The 16,548-nt window shown below is 34.2% G+C and overlaps 1 protein-coding gene across 14 annotated transcripts in view; it reads right to left on the bottom strand.

Moving 5' to 3' along the window:
• MEF2C (myocyte enhancer factor 2C) overlaps nt 1-16,548 on the bottom strand; it is a 125,671-nt gene that overhangs the window by 92,111 nt on the left and 17,012 nt on the right. The gene's annotated exons all lie outside the window — the stretch shown is intronic.

Genomic DNA, 16,548 nt, shown 5'->3' with positions numbered 1-16,548 from the left:
TTGTGGTGCTGGCTGTTCAAATGCATGGCCCTGAGTGAAACTACACCCTAGCCAGTCCTGTTATTTCGTATTTACACTGTTGAAAATGAAATCTCTATGCTCCCTGCAACAGTTATTTGTATAAAGAGAAGGATTTAAAATAGTTTACACATATATATGCATGGAAAGTGAAGCCTGTTGCTTTATTAAGATAGAACTTTGACTGTGATGCCTAATCTGAACAACTATCTTTACTACTCGTATTTTGCACAGCAATATTTTAATTCCTGAAACATTGCATAAATAAGCTGCTATTTTTTTACAAAATATTATGCATTTTTCTTCCTGCTGTCCTTTAGGATACCATGTAGCAACCAGCAAATTCTGAAGCAACTTGAAAAGTACCTTTTTTGTATGTGTGTGCATATGTGAGAGTGTGTCCTTGTCTTAACATGGTGTTGTAAAAAGAAGTGCTTCCGCTTCTGTGTTTGAAAGAGATCCAAAAGTTGAAACTCAGTAATCTGACTGGACATTAGTCCAGTATTTTTAAAAACGCTCAACTTCTATTCAGTTATACATGGTTAAAACCAGACAAATTTTAGTTGGTGCTAACAAGAATAGTATAATAACAATGGTATTCTCCAGAAGTGAAATGTGATTATTTTTAAGGTCCTTTTCTCACCTTGTAAGTTCTTCAATGATTCAGAAATGCTGTTTCCAGTAATGTTACAGGCTGGAATTTCTGTCATCAGCACAGTTAATTCTCTTAAACCAGAATTTATTATATTGTTACTGAAGAGTCCAGTGACTACAAAGCTGTGGATTCACAACCCCTGAATTGGCAAAGATTTTTGAATATGCTAAAACTTAATATGCTGAGAGGTCAAACAGAAAACCTATGTGTTTAAAGCTAGTGAGCATGTGAGCATGCTCATGTGAGCAAGACTGTCTCTAAAAGATCAAAAGCACTGATACTTCTGACCCATTCACATAGAATAAAAATGGATAATATTTTTTGGCATTCCTCACTATGTTACATTATGATAAAAAAATAATCATTATGAATCATTGCCCCTTTTAACAAAACACTGTGAATAATATTAAGGTTATGCTGCCTTTTTTTTTTCCTCAGGAGGGTTTTCATTGATTCCCAAGCAATCAGTAACATTTTTGATTAAGATCTCAGAAACAGCTGAAAATCCCAAGGCTTCTCTACTACTGAAAATTCATGACTTGGACTGTCCCCAACTAATGACAGTAAACTATGAAGCCTCAAGCAAAAGAGATTAATTTCAATTTTGAAATGAACCGATGAAAAGACTGGACAAAATACCTTCCATATCTATTAATTGTTATGCCTATAACAGAAAATTCACTTTTGGTCCTAGAGACAGCTTGGGGTAAGTAATAATATTCAAGGTGCAAAACAAGCAGTACTTTACAAGTGCTACAATAAACAAGACTCAGATGAGAACTGTATATTTTTTCTTACAGTTCTTTTAGAATAAAACCACATTTTGGATAAGACAGATTCAAGTTTAGTATGTCTTCCTGATAATAAATCTGCTTTAAAATCTGCAAACAGTAAAAGCAGAATAATTATAACAAGTTCTTAATTGTATGGAAATATTGTGTCAGAGTGATTTCTTAGCTTGTAAACCTAAATTTCCTCTCTTTGTAGGTAATATGAAGATAATTTTACAACTAGCTCATGCATAAATGACCAGTAAGTATCAGTGCACTGCTACTAAACAGCATATTTTCCAAGAAAATGTATCAAATTGTGGTTTACTTATCACTATATCTCCAGGTAAAAAATCTCCAGCATACTCTTTTGTATCTCAGATATAACAAATTATGCATGATGAAATACTGTAAGTACATTCATCCTGCTATCTATCCATGCTGTGCTGCAAAAGTGAAAATTATCTAAGTCAGTAATGGCTTCTACTAAATGGAAATGTCAACAACATGCCATAACCTAATTCAGTATGTTTTTACAATTATTTCAAAATTCAGAATGTAGAGCATGCAAACAGAGTTCATGAAAATAATATCCCACTTCCTGATTGCTTTTGTGCATATGGAATTCTGTTGGAATCTTTCTACTGATTTTTACAAGTGGAGACTTTGGAAAAAAAATTGAGAAATACCATATTAAATGCCCAAGATCACTTCAGTATCAAGGTTGCAGACTATAAATGGGCTTAACACACACATCTCTATGGTATTATCCCATTTAAATAAAAGAAAAATATGTTGGTGCTTCTCTCAAGTAAGTCAACTGGTTGATTCTGGAGGGGAGAGATGAGTTGCCATGATGTGGAAGGCTCTAAATCCTCACAGATTACAACAGTGTTATACAGTAATAAAGCATCACAAAAATTGAGCACAAATCTTTGAAATAGTAATATTCATCATCATCATCATCATCATCCTCTTACTCTCTACATGCAATGTTACTACAAAGGTTCTTCTCATGTTGCTTAGAGATGAACACTGAGGAATCAAAGGCTCCATTCTGCAATTTTGCATGAAACAGCTATAAAATAGTTTGAATATATTCAAGAATAGATTAGAAAGTTTAACAACTATAGCTTTTGCTGTTAAAATGTCTAAATTACTGAGAAATTTGGGATAAAATTACTGGGATACTTTGGATGCTATCATGTAATTTTAATCATTCAACATTTTCCCATACCAGCTCATGAATTTACTTTTCAACACCATCACCCTGAGACAAGAACTAGCTGATTTATTTCCCATGTTAGACCTTGTTGTTCAGTTGTCATTTTTTTCTTGGTTCCAATAAATGGAGGCAAATCTCTTGCTGGTTTATAAGTTTAGTGTGGTTTTGGGGCTGTTTTTTCAGGTCAAAGTCTTTACTTTTGCATTTTTTTGTTTGTTGTCTGTCATCCTTTGATGTTAGATTCCCGAATAATTTGTTCCAGTTCACAGAGCAGATTCTTCAGATGAGAACCATGCGTTAGCATGTCTGTAGCTCTTGCTGAAACCTCTTGCAGGGATAAATAGAGCTTGCAGCAAATCTATGAGGTTGTTTCTGAAAACCCCACTGCTGCATGAGTCTGTAGAAATAACCACTGACAAGACATATGCAAGAATTTGTGGTATGAATTCAGGTGTGTACAGACTGGTAGTTGTAAGCCTTACTGTACAATACCTTGTCTCCTAAAAAAACAAGGGAACATGACATTGTGCGTTCTTTTGCAAATTTGGTTAAGCTACTGTACCACTTATTTCCCTTCATCAATCAAAAATACACTGATCATTATGTACAGAGTCATGTCCATGGTAGGCTGGTTTTAGATGGATTTAAAATGCGAAGTTTTAAAACAGCTCACTCTGCTCAGCCTGACTTATCCGATAAAAAGCAGAAGAGCAGCAAGAACAGAGAGTCTTACACTACCTGGAACAGAATGTAAGGATTCTTTCAAAACTAAACAGGCTTTGCATCTGCCACAGACAAAGCATGTTCTTCATCAAGACAGATAGAGTAGCAGTATTTGCTTGTTTCCTAAACCCTAAGTCAGAGCCATGCTCTGCTGCCATGTAAGAGGGTGAGATTAGATGTTCATCTTTTTAAGACTTGTCAACCTCAATCAAAGAGGTGTCAAATACTCTTAAACTGTATGGTGTATGGTCACCCTCATTAATGAAAAAGACACTTCCCTGAGTTGCTACACTCAAACCAGCATGTGCTGTGATCCTGTTGATCCTGACTAATCAGGGTCAATCTGGGTCAGATTTATGTATTGCAAATTCTTTAGGACAGGGACAGTATCTTCCTATAAACTCCAGTGGTGCAAAGAATAACAGGTTAAATAATGGGCCTTCAGTCATAAGACTTCAAACCTGTACAGATAATAAAATTAAAGACGTTTCAACCAATGGCGTTTTGAAGGCACTATGCGAACAGAAAAGAGTGTGTTACTAATGAATTGCAACCAAGATCCTGATCACTGAGAATGTTATAGATAACAATTAATTCTATAATGATTTTCATATGCCTAACATACTGGCCAAACTCCATAATGGAATTTGTTCTGTCATACAAATTGTAATGCAGATGAAGAAGACACTCTTTGCTTTTTGGTTTAGACAGATTTCATAATATTTTGTCCTCTTTGAAGTGTTAACACTTCACCATGGCTCTGCCTTCAGAATCAGGTGAACTTATGTTGTTCCTTGCTCATATTTTGCCTACAGTAAGTTTTGTAGAGGCCTATTTCATATGCAATTAGACAGCTTTTTTATTAACAGGAATTTCAACTTATCTGAAGTGAGCACAGCCTTTCTCTTTTACTTTTCTAGAAAAATAACAGAAAAAAAAAGCTTATAAGGTCTTACTTTCAAATTAATGAACATTAGTGAAGACATGAATTTTTTGCATCCACCTCCCCCTAACAATGAAATTAATATCTACATTCAGATAAAACTGATTACAACACGGAGTTTTTTGAAATACCAACTTATGGATGATTATAACAATGCCATGAAAGAAAACTATAGAATAAACCTAATTAATTCTTGAGCATTTTCTGAATAAACCTAGAACTGTCTGTCCAGTTTTGTCAAATACCAACACTGACTTTGAGTAGATTGTTTAATGTTTGCTACTGGCTGTACTTAAGCCTGAAATTAGAGCCTGTAAGTAACCAAATTAGTCTTCCATTTTCCAAGGTGCACATGGCAGAATTCGCTCATACAAAAAAATTCATCACTACATTTTATATTCTGGTTTGCTGTTAAATCTGTATGAGAATGTATTGATATATTTGCTAATATTTTTACGGAGTTTTCTCCCTGAATTTTGGCCATCTTTCAAAGGAAATATGTGAAACTTTCTACTTGACAAGGTAAAAATAATTTTGGAATACAGTAAGTAAAATTACATGAAAACAGTTATGTTTTGAGCCCTGTCTCACTGAAAGAAAAGTAACTTGTGAAAAATATGGTACAACATAGTATATTGTGATTGTTAGCAAGAATTTACATGTATTTTAGTCAATATATGTTGTGAGATTGATTTTTTATGAGTATTATTAACTTAAATCCTTTGTGAAATTCACTGTCACGTTGGTTTCGACTACTGCTGGACTTTTTACATTTTACTGCAGAAAGCAGGCCCAGTGTCACAGCTGTGGGGTTTGTAGCTATGTAGTAGGATTACATGTCATGCACATTATGAAAACAAGAAGTGTGAAGGGTAAATATGTGCATTGCATAGAAATAGTGACTCATCTCAACAGTTCTGTGCACCTGTTGCAGGGTGCAGTGATTTTTTAAATTCTTCCCTGTTCATGGAATAATGATTGGTAATAAGTGATTTAGTTCTACACCCTTTTTTCTCTTCTGTCAGCTAGAAAATAATGAAAAAATTCCTAGTTTGCATTTTAGGAGTGACTATGTAGTCTCTGTAACAGAAAATCTGATAATATTGTAGTATAACATTTTGCTATTGCTGTCTTCACTGAAGGCTAAGATTTTTAAAGATTAGCACAGCTCTTCAGAAAATATTTTCTACAACTGGAGTCCACTTCTAATCTCTTGCTCCTTATCAGTGATTTGATCTGAGATTATGAAGCAGGTTACCTTGATTGTATTACAGTTTAAAGTATCGGTTCTGACTTTTTGCCTCCATGCACATGTATTTTATTACCCTTTTGCTGTCCTTAAAAGATAAATACATTAGCTAAATAAAATGAGGCAGAAAAGGAAAACACTTCAAAAACATGTAATAATGTTCCAACTTTTGCATATATTTTAAGTAAAACTGGAGTTTAAATGAACATGATATGCAATGTCCTGAAGAGATGAAGCTTCCACTAGAACCAAACATATACAGGTTTAAGCAATTGAACAGATCTGATTTTTAGAGTCAACTGACTTTTCTCATGTTTTCCATCTTAGTATCTGAACTCATGGCAATGCTCACGGCACCACTTCTTTTATCCTACCTTCTCTGTTTGTAGTAGTGCATTTCCTTTGATAAAGGAGATAAGTTCATCATTTTAGTTCATCTTGAATAGACTAAAAATATGTCCCTGCTGCCACACTGTTAATTCTAATGCAATATTCCAGCTTTAGGTCACTAAGCAACACAATCTGAGCATGTCAAAATTAATGACAGAAAAAGACTTCAGAAGTAATCTTCACTTATGCACTTGCATCAAGTCCCAGGGTACTACAATAAGGACTGAGATCAAACGAGAAACAGAGCATTTAAAGTCCTGGGCAGATGCTAGTCCAAATACATTTGTTCAAGGTACAAAGAAAAAAGAAAATATGCACTCCTTTGTTAAAATGGCTTTTTTTTTATATCTAAGATATTAGAGAAATTGTTAAAAATTTATCCTCTCATAAAGATTACTTGTGCAATGCTGCCAAGGTCAGGGTCAGGCTGAGTTATCAGTCACAGACTGCTTAAGTGCCAGACAAGCAAGATAAGCTGCCTTTTTCTCCTTTCTGTACTGCTTAGCAGCCAGTTTCTAATGGCATGCTGAAAAACAGGTAATCAAGTAACAGTTTCCCTCAAGTTTGAGATAAATTTTGCATTCTGACACACTTCTTTGTCAGTTGTATACATTTATACATATGTAGGGCATAAATCCCAGAAAAAATGTCACTGAAGTATCCAGACAAGAGGGAAAATAATATAAAATATTGTCATTCTTTAAGGATAATTTTGGGTCATCTCAGTGTGATTCTTTATCTAGCACAAAGTTGCAACCAGCACTGAAACACATTATCTATTTTTGAATGTAGTATTGTTATGCTTTTGATTTTCAGCAATGTTTTAGGAAACACTGAAACGGAAGAAAGTAACATTTAACAATGGTCTGTAAAATGTGCTCTATATCTTTCCTAGTAATTGATCAATATTCTCATTGTGAGCATCAGGTATAGCATGACTATGAACAAGTAGTATATTAATATTGGTTATTCTATCCCTGAACTGTAACAGAGCTATTTCTGTCCTTTGAATAAAAATAGATTAACACATCTCTTTTACCATTTTGTATCTAGGGAGAATAAATCATAAGCAAAAGAATGCATGGTATTCCATGATGCCACAATAAAATTTGCTCATAGGAACCAGTGCTATTAAAAACACCACATTCTACTGGGATTGTGGCTCAAAGCTTAATGATTAAGTTACCCTTAAGACTACCCAATAATAAGGATTTGTAAATTCCCATCTTAATAATATGTAACACCTCTAGATTGTTTCAAAAATTTTTTGGGCTAAAAGGTTCGTTGGCATTGCCATTGACTGTAATCCATTGGAAGATTACTAAAAATAACATGACAAAAAAAAAGTGAAAAACATCATCAGTATGCTAATCTTACAGAGCAAGGAGTTTGCACTGAAGTAAAATTTAAAAAGATCTAAATATAATGAAGCTAGCTTCAGGTATGCATGCCAAATTCCCCCACTTCCTTTTCTTTTCTTTTTTTTTTTTTGAAAAATAGCTAATTTGTAAAATTTGATGTAAGAAGAAGAAACCACCTACCAATAACTTTCTTTCCCCACTTCAGACTGGCTTTCACTTTGTAATACTACAATCTGGAAAATATTCTAAGTTCTGATAATTTAAATCAGATTATTTAAGAAACTTGCACCAACGAGACAATGTAAAATTCAAAGGATTAGAAATAATTTAAGACTTACAATGCATAATGGGAAGAAGAAAGGCATACTTCCTTTTAAAGAAGAGGAATAAAGATTCAAATACAATTTTTAAAAATACATTAAATTTAAAAAGCAGCCTGTGTATTATTTAATAAGCAATTATATTGACATATGGTTTATGTTAACACAAAAAAGCTCATGCTCTAGACATGAAACACCATTAAGAAGTCACTGTCCATAACTACATCAATAGTATGCTTAGGTTACTCTGCAAATAAGGGAAAAATAAAATTTGAAAGAACAATTCCAAGAATTACTGAGAGAATCTGGAATAAATATGATCCTAATAAAAATTACACTGAACAATAAGAACAGAGAAGAAAAAGTAGCCAAGAATGTATATTTAATTTTAATGTTTTCTGATAAGGAGATATGGTTCAAGACAGATTTCCTGGGGGAGTTCCTTAACTGAAGACCTATCACGGCAAAGGACATAACTTGCCAACCTAAGATGTGATGCTGAAATTCCTAAAATGTGCTGTGGGGGTGGTGATATCTGTCAAGATGATATTTGTGGAGGAGTTTTTGAAAATAGCCAGGATCTAAACCATTAAGAATTTAAAAATTAAGGCAGCAAACTTTAAATCAAACAGCTACTTCATAGCAGATTAAGTAAATGAGCGAAGGTACTTGCTCAAGACAGGATGAGAGTGTGTCACTGCATTCTGAACAGGCTGCAAGTGACAGAGCTGAGCTGCTGGAAGCCTTTCTGGGAGAGAATTACAATAATCCTCTCCATCAAAAGGGCATGTGCTGCTGCTATGAGGTCATCACAGGATAAATAAGGGCACTGTCTGCATCAAGCACACCACTAAAAAGACATTTTTCAATCTCATTCACTGCAGAAATCTCCACAGAGAAGAGGGGGATGAACTGGATATGAAATTTTTACTACAATTTCTTACTGCTCACAAATCCCCAAATCAGACTGTAGTGATGTGTAAAAGGAGAGAGAAATCTCCTAAAGAAAACAAATACATGCTGGTAAGATTTGTGCTTTTGCTGCGGCCAAGGCAGAGATAGCTGACAATACTGCCTATGTGAAGAGTTATGTTTGTGGAATCCTTTGTGTGACAGTCACCCAGCTCCTTATTGCTCAAACTGGGACAAAGTTTTTGATATTTAACATTCCCACAACACCCACCATGACTTCATGACATGATTTTGGTGTCTGCCAAACTAACCTTGAATGTCAGCACTGCTTTGCAGGAGCATAAAATATTTTATTATTAGTCTGATAGCCTGGGCCACAAAATAGTTGGTTTATCCCAGAATCCCAGAATACTTAAGGTTGGAAGGGACCTCTGGAGATCGTCTAGTTCAACTCCCTCATGCAAGCAAATGAATTAGCATTTGGAATATAAAGTACTTTATTTCCTCATGCTTGGGCAAACTAAGATTTTCTTGCATTTACACATGTTGAATTGGCCTGTAAACTGAAAAATGTATTGTAAGTAACAATACACAAAACCTCCTTGTGTTCATAAATCACAAAAAATTTAAATAAGCATATAATGAAAATGCCAGTGGGTTTGGTTCATCAAACTAAATTAAGGTAAAAAAATGATTACGTGCATTTTTAAAACATTTTTGTAACAGTTACATTTTGAAAGCACATCAGATTATTCACATTATCCATGAATTAAAAGTATTAAAAATTAAGCACTTATCAGCCCCCAATGAACAGTAAGTAACTTTCTTAAAAGAGAAAGCTTATGTGATAGATACAGTTTATGAAACTTCTGGTAGCATGATTATTAAAAGTAACAGCTTGTACCCCTGTAGCCTGACTAAATTTGAAAGAAAGTTCATAATGGAGGGGGGGAATTAGCTGGTGAACTTATGTCAACTATAGCAGTAGCCTTCATGAATAATTCAATATCTGCCCCATCCCCTCTATGTCTCAACAGACTAACAGCTGCAGCTCTCAAATGACAAGTGCTATTTTTTCGGAAGCTTCTGAAAATAGTAGACTGATTATAAAATAATGTATATAATAAAATTTTCTCTCGCTGCTTTTCACTTATAACCTACAGACACTGGTGAAGTTTTACAGCAAAAGTAGGAATTTTCAAATGGAATTTTTGGAGTCATGCAGCAGGTCTAGAGAATAATGGGAAAAGAATTCAGGTCTTCTACTAAAAATATGGTCCTTTATCTTAACACAACTACACAATATACCCAGATTACTGCGTTCCTTAAACCTCATTTAGAGCAGCTTTGTACATGTGCAGGCTACAAAATTACGCTTTCATAACATGTACCTTTGTCGTGGCTTCATGCAGACGGGAAGAAACTTTCTGGTCTGAGGTTTTAGTGTCTTATGTTTTCTGTGATGTGTTGTGTGAAAATGTCACACTTAAGGATGCCAGAAAATACAACATGTTTGGTGAATATTCTGATGTGGAAAAGAGTTTCTCTTGAGTTAGAAAGACTTCGGTAAATGGGAGAAGATGCTGAAGGAGATAGCAACACAAGTTTCCTTGTGCAACTAACAGCCTGTCCCACTAGTCCAGTTTAGGAAGAGGCTTTCATAGAATGTCTTCTCACACTTCAACAATTCAGAATAGAGGCTGTATAAATCTGCTTTTTTTTTTTTCTTATTAAGCAAGATAGGCAAAGAAACCAAAATCAGATAAATTCTACTCACTCAGAAAAAGACCTTCCACAGTCACCAGGCCTTACTGCTTAAAGGAATAGATCTCTCAGAGAAATAGTTTGTGTAAACAAGTTAACTATTTTTCAGTGTTGTTATGCAACAGTGTGTATTAAAGGAAGGAAAATATTAGCTTAATGTAATGCTGAAATAGCTAAAATTTTCTGATTTACTGAGAAGCTGTTGTATGCAGCAATTATGACTGAAAGCTGCAGTGGAAAAAATCTTTTTGATGACACAAACTTGATGCTTTGCCTTTTTTTTTCTTTTTAACAAATATATAAATTATATATAATTTTAAAATTATATATCATTTAAAAATATATAATATTTCTGCCCGTAACCCAGCTTCTGCTTGTAGGAAGTGTGCTGTATACACAAGAGCCGAAAAACCCCTTGCCTTGCATGCCCTATAGAGAGAAACACAATAAAAATTAAGAAAATATTGAAGATTTGAAAGTGATCATGTTGCCAAGAGATTATATGCTCCTTAAATATCTGCTTTGCCTTCTTGTATTGAACTGTTTCTCTTCTCAGCTCCAGAAATGTCCTGCCTCTTCTTGTTCAACAAAACGTCAGGATCTTTCAGTGCTTGAATTGCCCAGTGGGTCTGGTATAGGCCTTACTTTAAGTGGGGTGCAAACTATTTAACTGAGCATTTGAATAAGAGCTTTCATGGCTTGAATTTTTTTCGGAATCAGAGTTCTATGTCTTACTGCTGACTTGTCATTGAAACATAAAGAAAGTGGAGTTATACAGTAGATTGCAGTTTAAATTGCTATTTCTAACATACTGAAGAGAGAGGTTTCATTCCATCACATCAAATGTATATTTTCTACACAACAGAATCTACATAATCAGGAAGATATAATATACTTTATGTTTTTACCTACTTACATTTCATATTTTCAAACAAACTAAAGTGGAATTATAAGGCCTTGAAAACAACAAAGCTCTCTGTCCATTCATATTTTTACATTTTTTAGATAACAGAAATAAAAAACTGAAACAGTTATGGAGATAGTGTATTTGAAGGCTTAATGACACTGCCAATGAAAATAAAAAATAAAATGTTATTAGATAGCTTTGTCAATGAAGCTCAATTTAAGATAATTTAGAAGTGTTACCACCAAAGAACTGCTTTGTCCTCAGTCATATTAACACTGTCAGCATGTTTAAATTTTCTGAATAATGCAAAAAAAGTACACTAAAAATTACAGTACTTTTCTTCAAAATGAATTTATAATTAAAGCACTGTCTGTATTTTTGCCAAGGACAAATTGTAACAGAAACAGAGGCCATAATAGAATTGACCATAAAATTTATTACTGACATTTTTGTATATTGAGTATTGTGATGGGATTAAAAATTACTCATTTTTAAGGTATCTCTTGCACTGCATAGATGCAGTTCTGAGATTCTGAGACAAGCTTCTGAGATTTAAGCAGGTGGAGTGCGACTGTATACCACAGCAAAGTCTGTATGCCTTGTAAGAGTCAGTGGTCAGCCCTGTCTCCATCCAGACAGTCCCCTTCTCTCTTATACTGTGGATAAGTATAATTTTTTCTTGAGTTATGTGTTTCTCCTGCATCTGGGGGCAAACAGATTTAAAAAAGGATATGTGTATTTTTATAAGGAAAAAAATTCCCCGTACAAACAGTGCTTTCAGAAGGGCCATACTAGCCCAAACTATCATTACTGGTGAAGAACCCAGCTCTATGAATAATACATTTTTGAGGCCAGCTCACATCACAAAAATAGGCTGTTTCTGCTCATGAAAAGTGCACATCTAGCCTGACACAGGTAAAAAATCTGCTTCGGCCAACTAGAGAGGGTGATTCTCCCATTGGAAACATGCTATTGGCAAGGCACTGGAAAGTATTTTCAAGGGAAAAAGCCCCAACTATCCTACTTAGTAAACAGCAAGAAAATGTAATCTTATAACATTAATTTTATCCTAATTTTCCAGTGTATAATCATACATAAAACTGATACCTTTAATGATATCTGCAAGTTATTTATGTTACTATTCAAGTGTAAGATGGAAATATGTACAAGATTTACTGACCTATTCTATATATTGTTTTATCTGAAGATATGCAATACTATCACTTAAGTATCAATATTTATTTTTGAAACATTACTGGGAGTCTGAAAATGCTAGTCCCTATTCAGCAGTGGTGAAAATAAATGGAATACAAAGCTAAGTGCTCTATTTTATGTAAACTAAAATCCGAAGCACCTATGAAAAAGCAGCTCTCAGCCTATTGTTTTTCTGCTAATTTTACCAGTTTTCTTATGGTTTTTAGTTGTTTCTTTGTTTGTGTTTCCATGGAAAATGATCAGCTGTGTAAAATGAAGAAAAAACTGAAACATCCTCTTTATTTCATCTTCTTACTTGCAAAGCATCTACAGCTAAGATCAGCACTGATGTCTGAAACAGAATCTGAAACTGCTTAATGTATAGAACAGAGTTCTATATAGTAGGTCTTCAGCTTTGGAATTTATCATCTAATTTGTCCAGTCTGGAAGTGTATAAATTTCATCTTTTTTATCACATCGGATTCCAAGTAAGATCATGAAATACCAGGCAAACGGTTTTGAGATTCTGGCACTTAGCATTTAGATCTAAAAGCAATATATTGCTATGCTAGCTGCAGTTCCTTTTGTTTTTGTTTTTATTTTTGGGGGGAGGGTGTTTGGATTTTTTTTGTTTGTTTGTTTGTTTTGGCTTTTTTTTTAAACAAAGGTAGCATAGTCAATATGCTTAAATTTAAAACAGAGTGGTTTTAAAAAAATGAAGTTTGACAGGCGATATAATGAGAAAATGTTGCATTCTACACTCTTTCATTTGGTCTTTGCCATCTCTCTTGACACTTCAGATAAGAATCAATTCTTGTGACAAATACCAGGATAGAAGTTCTAGTCTTTTACAAATGTATTAAATTACTCCTTTCACTTCTTGCTGCCCAAACAACTAATAGGTGTGTTGTAATCAGGGTCTTAAAGGGTAATAGCTAAGTGGTAATGATATTTGTTGAGTTGAACTGAGCCTAGTAATCAAGGCATAGAGGTAGCAAATGAAATCATCTAAGGACCTTATTTTCTCTGTCTTCTTTTTACATTATATGTCATAACTGATACACCAATAGTATTTATCTCCTAGAAATGCCCATATTACGAATCGCATCCTAAAGTAATTTTAGGACTAATTAAAAAGTTGACATTAATTCCAGAAACCTTGAAGGTCTAGCTTGTAATAGACCCCCGCAAAATACAAAAATGCTCACCTCAAAAAACATGAAAAAAATTAAAAATATTATAATGAAAAACAGGGTTACAGTCATCTTCTAATTCAACCTGTCTATAAAATCAAGAGAAATTATGTTTGGTATTCTTACATTTATTTTTTTGATACTGGCATACACCAACATATATAAAAGCACATACGAAGAACCCACTAAAAAATACTGTATTTCTAACCCATAATACAGAGGATTTTAAGTCTAGAACAATAGAAGAAAGTCATTCACTTTATGTAGCAACTGTATATATGTGAAGAAAGAACACCATGTGATTATGGACTGATTATTTTTATGAGGTCTAACTGTGAAGAGACATTTTGACAGTTTTATTTACAGTTTAAGGCATACCCAGCAGCATGTAATCATAGTTTGAAAACCATATATATTTGTATAAAAAGCACACACACATATATAGAGAAATGTACGTACGTAAAAATGTATGTACATATTCATAAGAAACAATTTTACAAAAAACCCACAAGCCTAGTTAACACGTCAGTCTGCCATTGTAGCATAGTTCCAGGTAGCCTTTTTAGCATAATACCCTATTAATGGCACAAAACCAAACACCTATGTGAGGGACAACAGCGTGAATTGAGAGTCGTAAGAATATTAAAGGCATTTCCCAAAATGAAATAGTGTTTAAAAATATGTCCTGAAAATACAGATAATCTTTCTTTAAATATATTTAATTTATGTTAATGTATATATATAGCTATTTCAAAGCCAGCCAAGGCACTAGACTCACTACACTAGTTGTCATGTTGGGGAATTAATGGAGATTCTAGCTGTTGAAGATTTTTTTTCCCTTAGCTGTAGAGTAAAAAAAAGGAAGCCAGAGCCATCAACCCATCCAAACAAAGTACAGTTCAAAGAGAAAATTTAGATCAAAATAAAAGAATTACAGACAACATCAGCTTGTAAAGCAAATTCTGTTTTTTAATAAACATGTAGAGTGCCCATACACATTTAACATTAGTGGTTTTTTAATGGCTTAGGCTGTAACCTTAGTAGCCCAGTGTGGAAAGTGCTGTTGTCATCCCTGCTTTCGCTGGGATAGAGGTAGAAAGCAGCAAAGAAGGAACACAAAATTTGAGCTATTGATTAATTTTGTCTTTGGTGAAGACAATGGGAACACCCCGGCATCCAATAAACAGTATTTGTCTGGTTAGATACTTTCCATAAAGTTTAATTACTTACACCAAGTCTTACTGAACACTGAGAAGAACAGCAAGACATTTGTAATAGTAAAAAATCTTCATTTCTTTCCATCTACCGTCTTTTTTATTATCCTGTTTGTTCATGCTGTTAAGTCCAAAGGTAGAGCTGCTCATTAATGTGTGTTTGCAAAGCATCATGCACAATAGGCTCTAATCTCTGTTAGGACCTGTTACCACAATATCATAATAAGTGATAACATTAAGGTTTAGAGCTTTTTTTCTGTAGGCAATGAAGTAAAAAAATTCATTTTTTGATTTGTTTCTACTCAGCCTCTTACTGAATAGAACTTTGCATGAGAAGGAGCACACATCTCCTTATACAAAATCCTTTTCTATAATTCACGTATATCCAGGATACTTAAGAGTCGCCATCTTTGGATGGTCAGGATTATTTATAAATTGGAAAATTTGTATTTATATTATAAAATTTAAAGGAAATACTATAATATTTTCTAAAATAGTTGGGAATAGCACATGTATTCCAGAATGGCCAGAATTACTGCCACCACTTGAAATTAGGTCTGTCAACATTCTGTGGTGATTTTATATATTCGTATTATTGGCAAATTTTAATTTTACTAAATAGGAATTTAAAAAGAAAGCTAAGATGTTAAACAAATACTCTGTTTAACCCAATGCAAAGTAGTCCGGATAAAATCCTATGACTGGACAATATGTAAAAAACCCCAAAAAGAATTAATTTCTTCTCAGTTACTTAGAAAAGAGAATCCTGTATAAGTGACTACAGCAGCATGTTCTGCCACATTTTTTTCATAAACTGAGTCCTGTCAATGACAGCAAAACAGATTGTGTGCATCTGCTGGGAATGAGCCAGATGACAGTGGAAGAAACACACATGGATACCTTGGCACAGCTACTAAAGAAGTAGAAGAACGGACAGAAAGAAGTAGAAAGCTCTGAACTTTAATTAAAATGGATTTCTAGCAAAAGTGAAGTTATCTAAGAGTCTGTTGCTTTGCTTTAGACTGTAATTCTCTAAAAGTCACTACATATTTATAGTCTACATTGCCTTGTTTACTCCCTATGGTACTTATATGGACACTGTTACTGCAGTGTCTGTGTCCCACAGAATTTGTCTCGTAGAAATATCACCTCATTCTACAGACAGGGAATTGATGCATGAGCAAAGTGAAATCTTCACAGTGCTATAAAAGGGGTTCTGGAAGAGTTAATTCCACACAGCCTAAATCCAGGCTGCCATTGTAGATGCTAGAATATCCTTCCTCTGCTTAGTTGTGCTCTCAGACAAAAGTAGCATTATACCTAAAATTGATACTAAGCAAATTGCCTGCTAGTACTCTAGCATTACAGGACTAGAGTGTCTGACAATACGAATTAGCATAAATGGTGATTGAGTCTGCTTTGCTCTTGCTGCTTGCATCTTCTCAAGTTTCACTTGAATATATGGATTGAGAATCCAAGATGGCTCTAAAAAGGATCACTGAGTTACAGTTGTCAGTACAGAACTGGCAACAAAAATAGTTGCAACTATGTATTCTCATATAAAAGGAGAACCTGATCTTCACTAATGGTTAAAAGTATTCTCCAGCTCTTGACTCATCATGGCACCAGAACAGCATGCTTTCTCCCTCCCTCCCTCCCTTCCTTCCTTCCTTCCTTCCTTCCTTCCTTCCTTCCTTCCTTCCTTCCTTC

Source organism: Corvus kubaryi, unplaced genomic scaffold (assembly GCF_017639235.1).
Source record: "Corvus kubaryi isolate FWS band 111438036 unplaced genomic scaffold, C.kubaryi_AGA036_p1.0 split1-37296, whole genome shotgun sequence".
NCBI lineage: Eukaryota > Metazoa > Chordata > Aves > Passeriformes > Corvidae > Corvus > Corvus kubaryi.
Note: the sequence above shows the minus strand (reverse complement) of the source record. Positions and strands in the feature narration are given on the sequence as shown.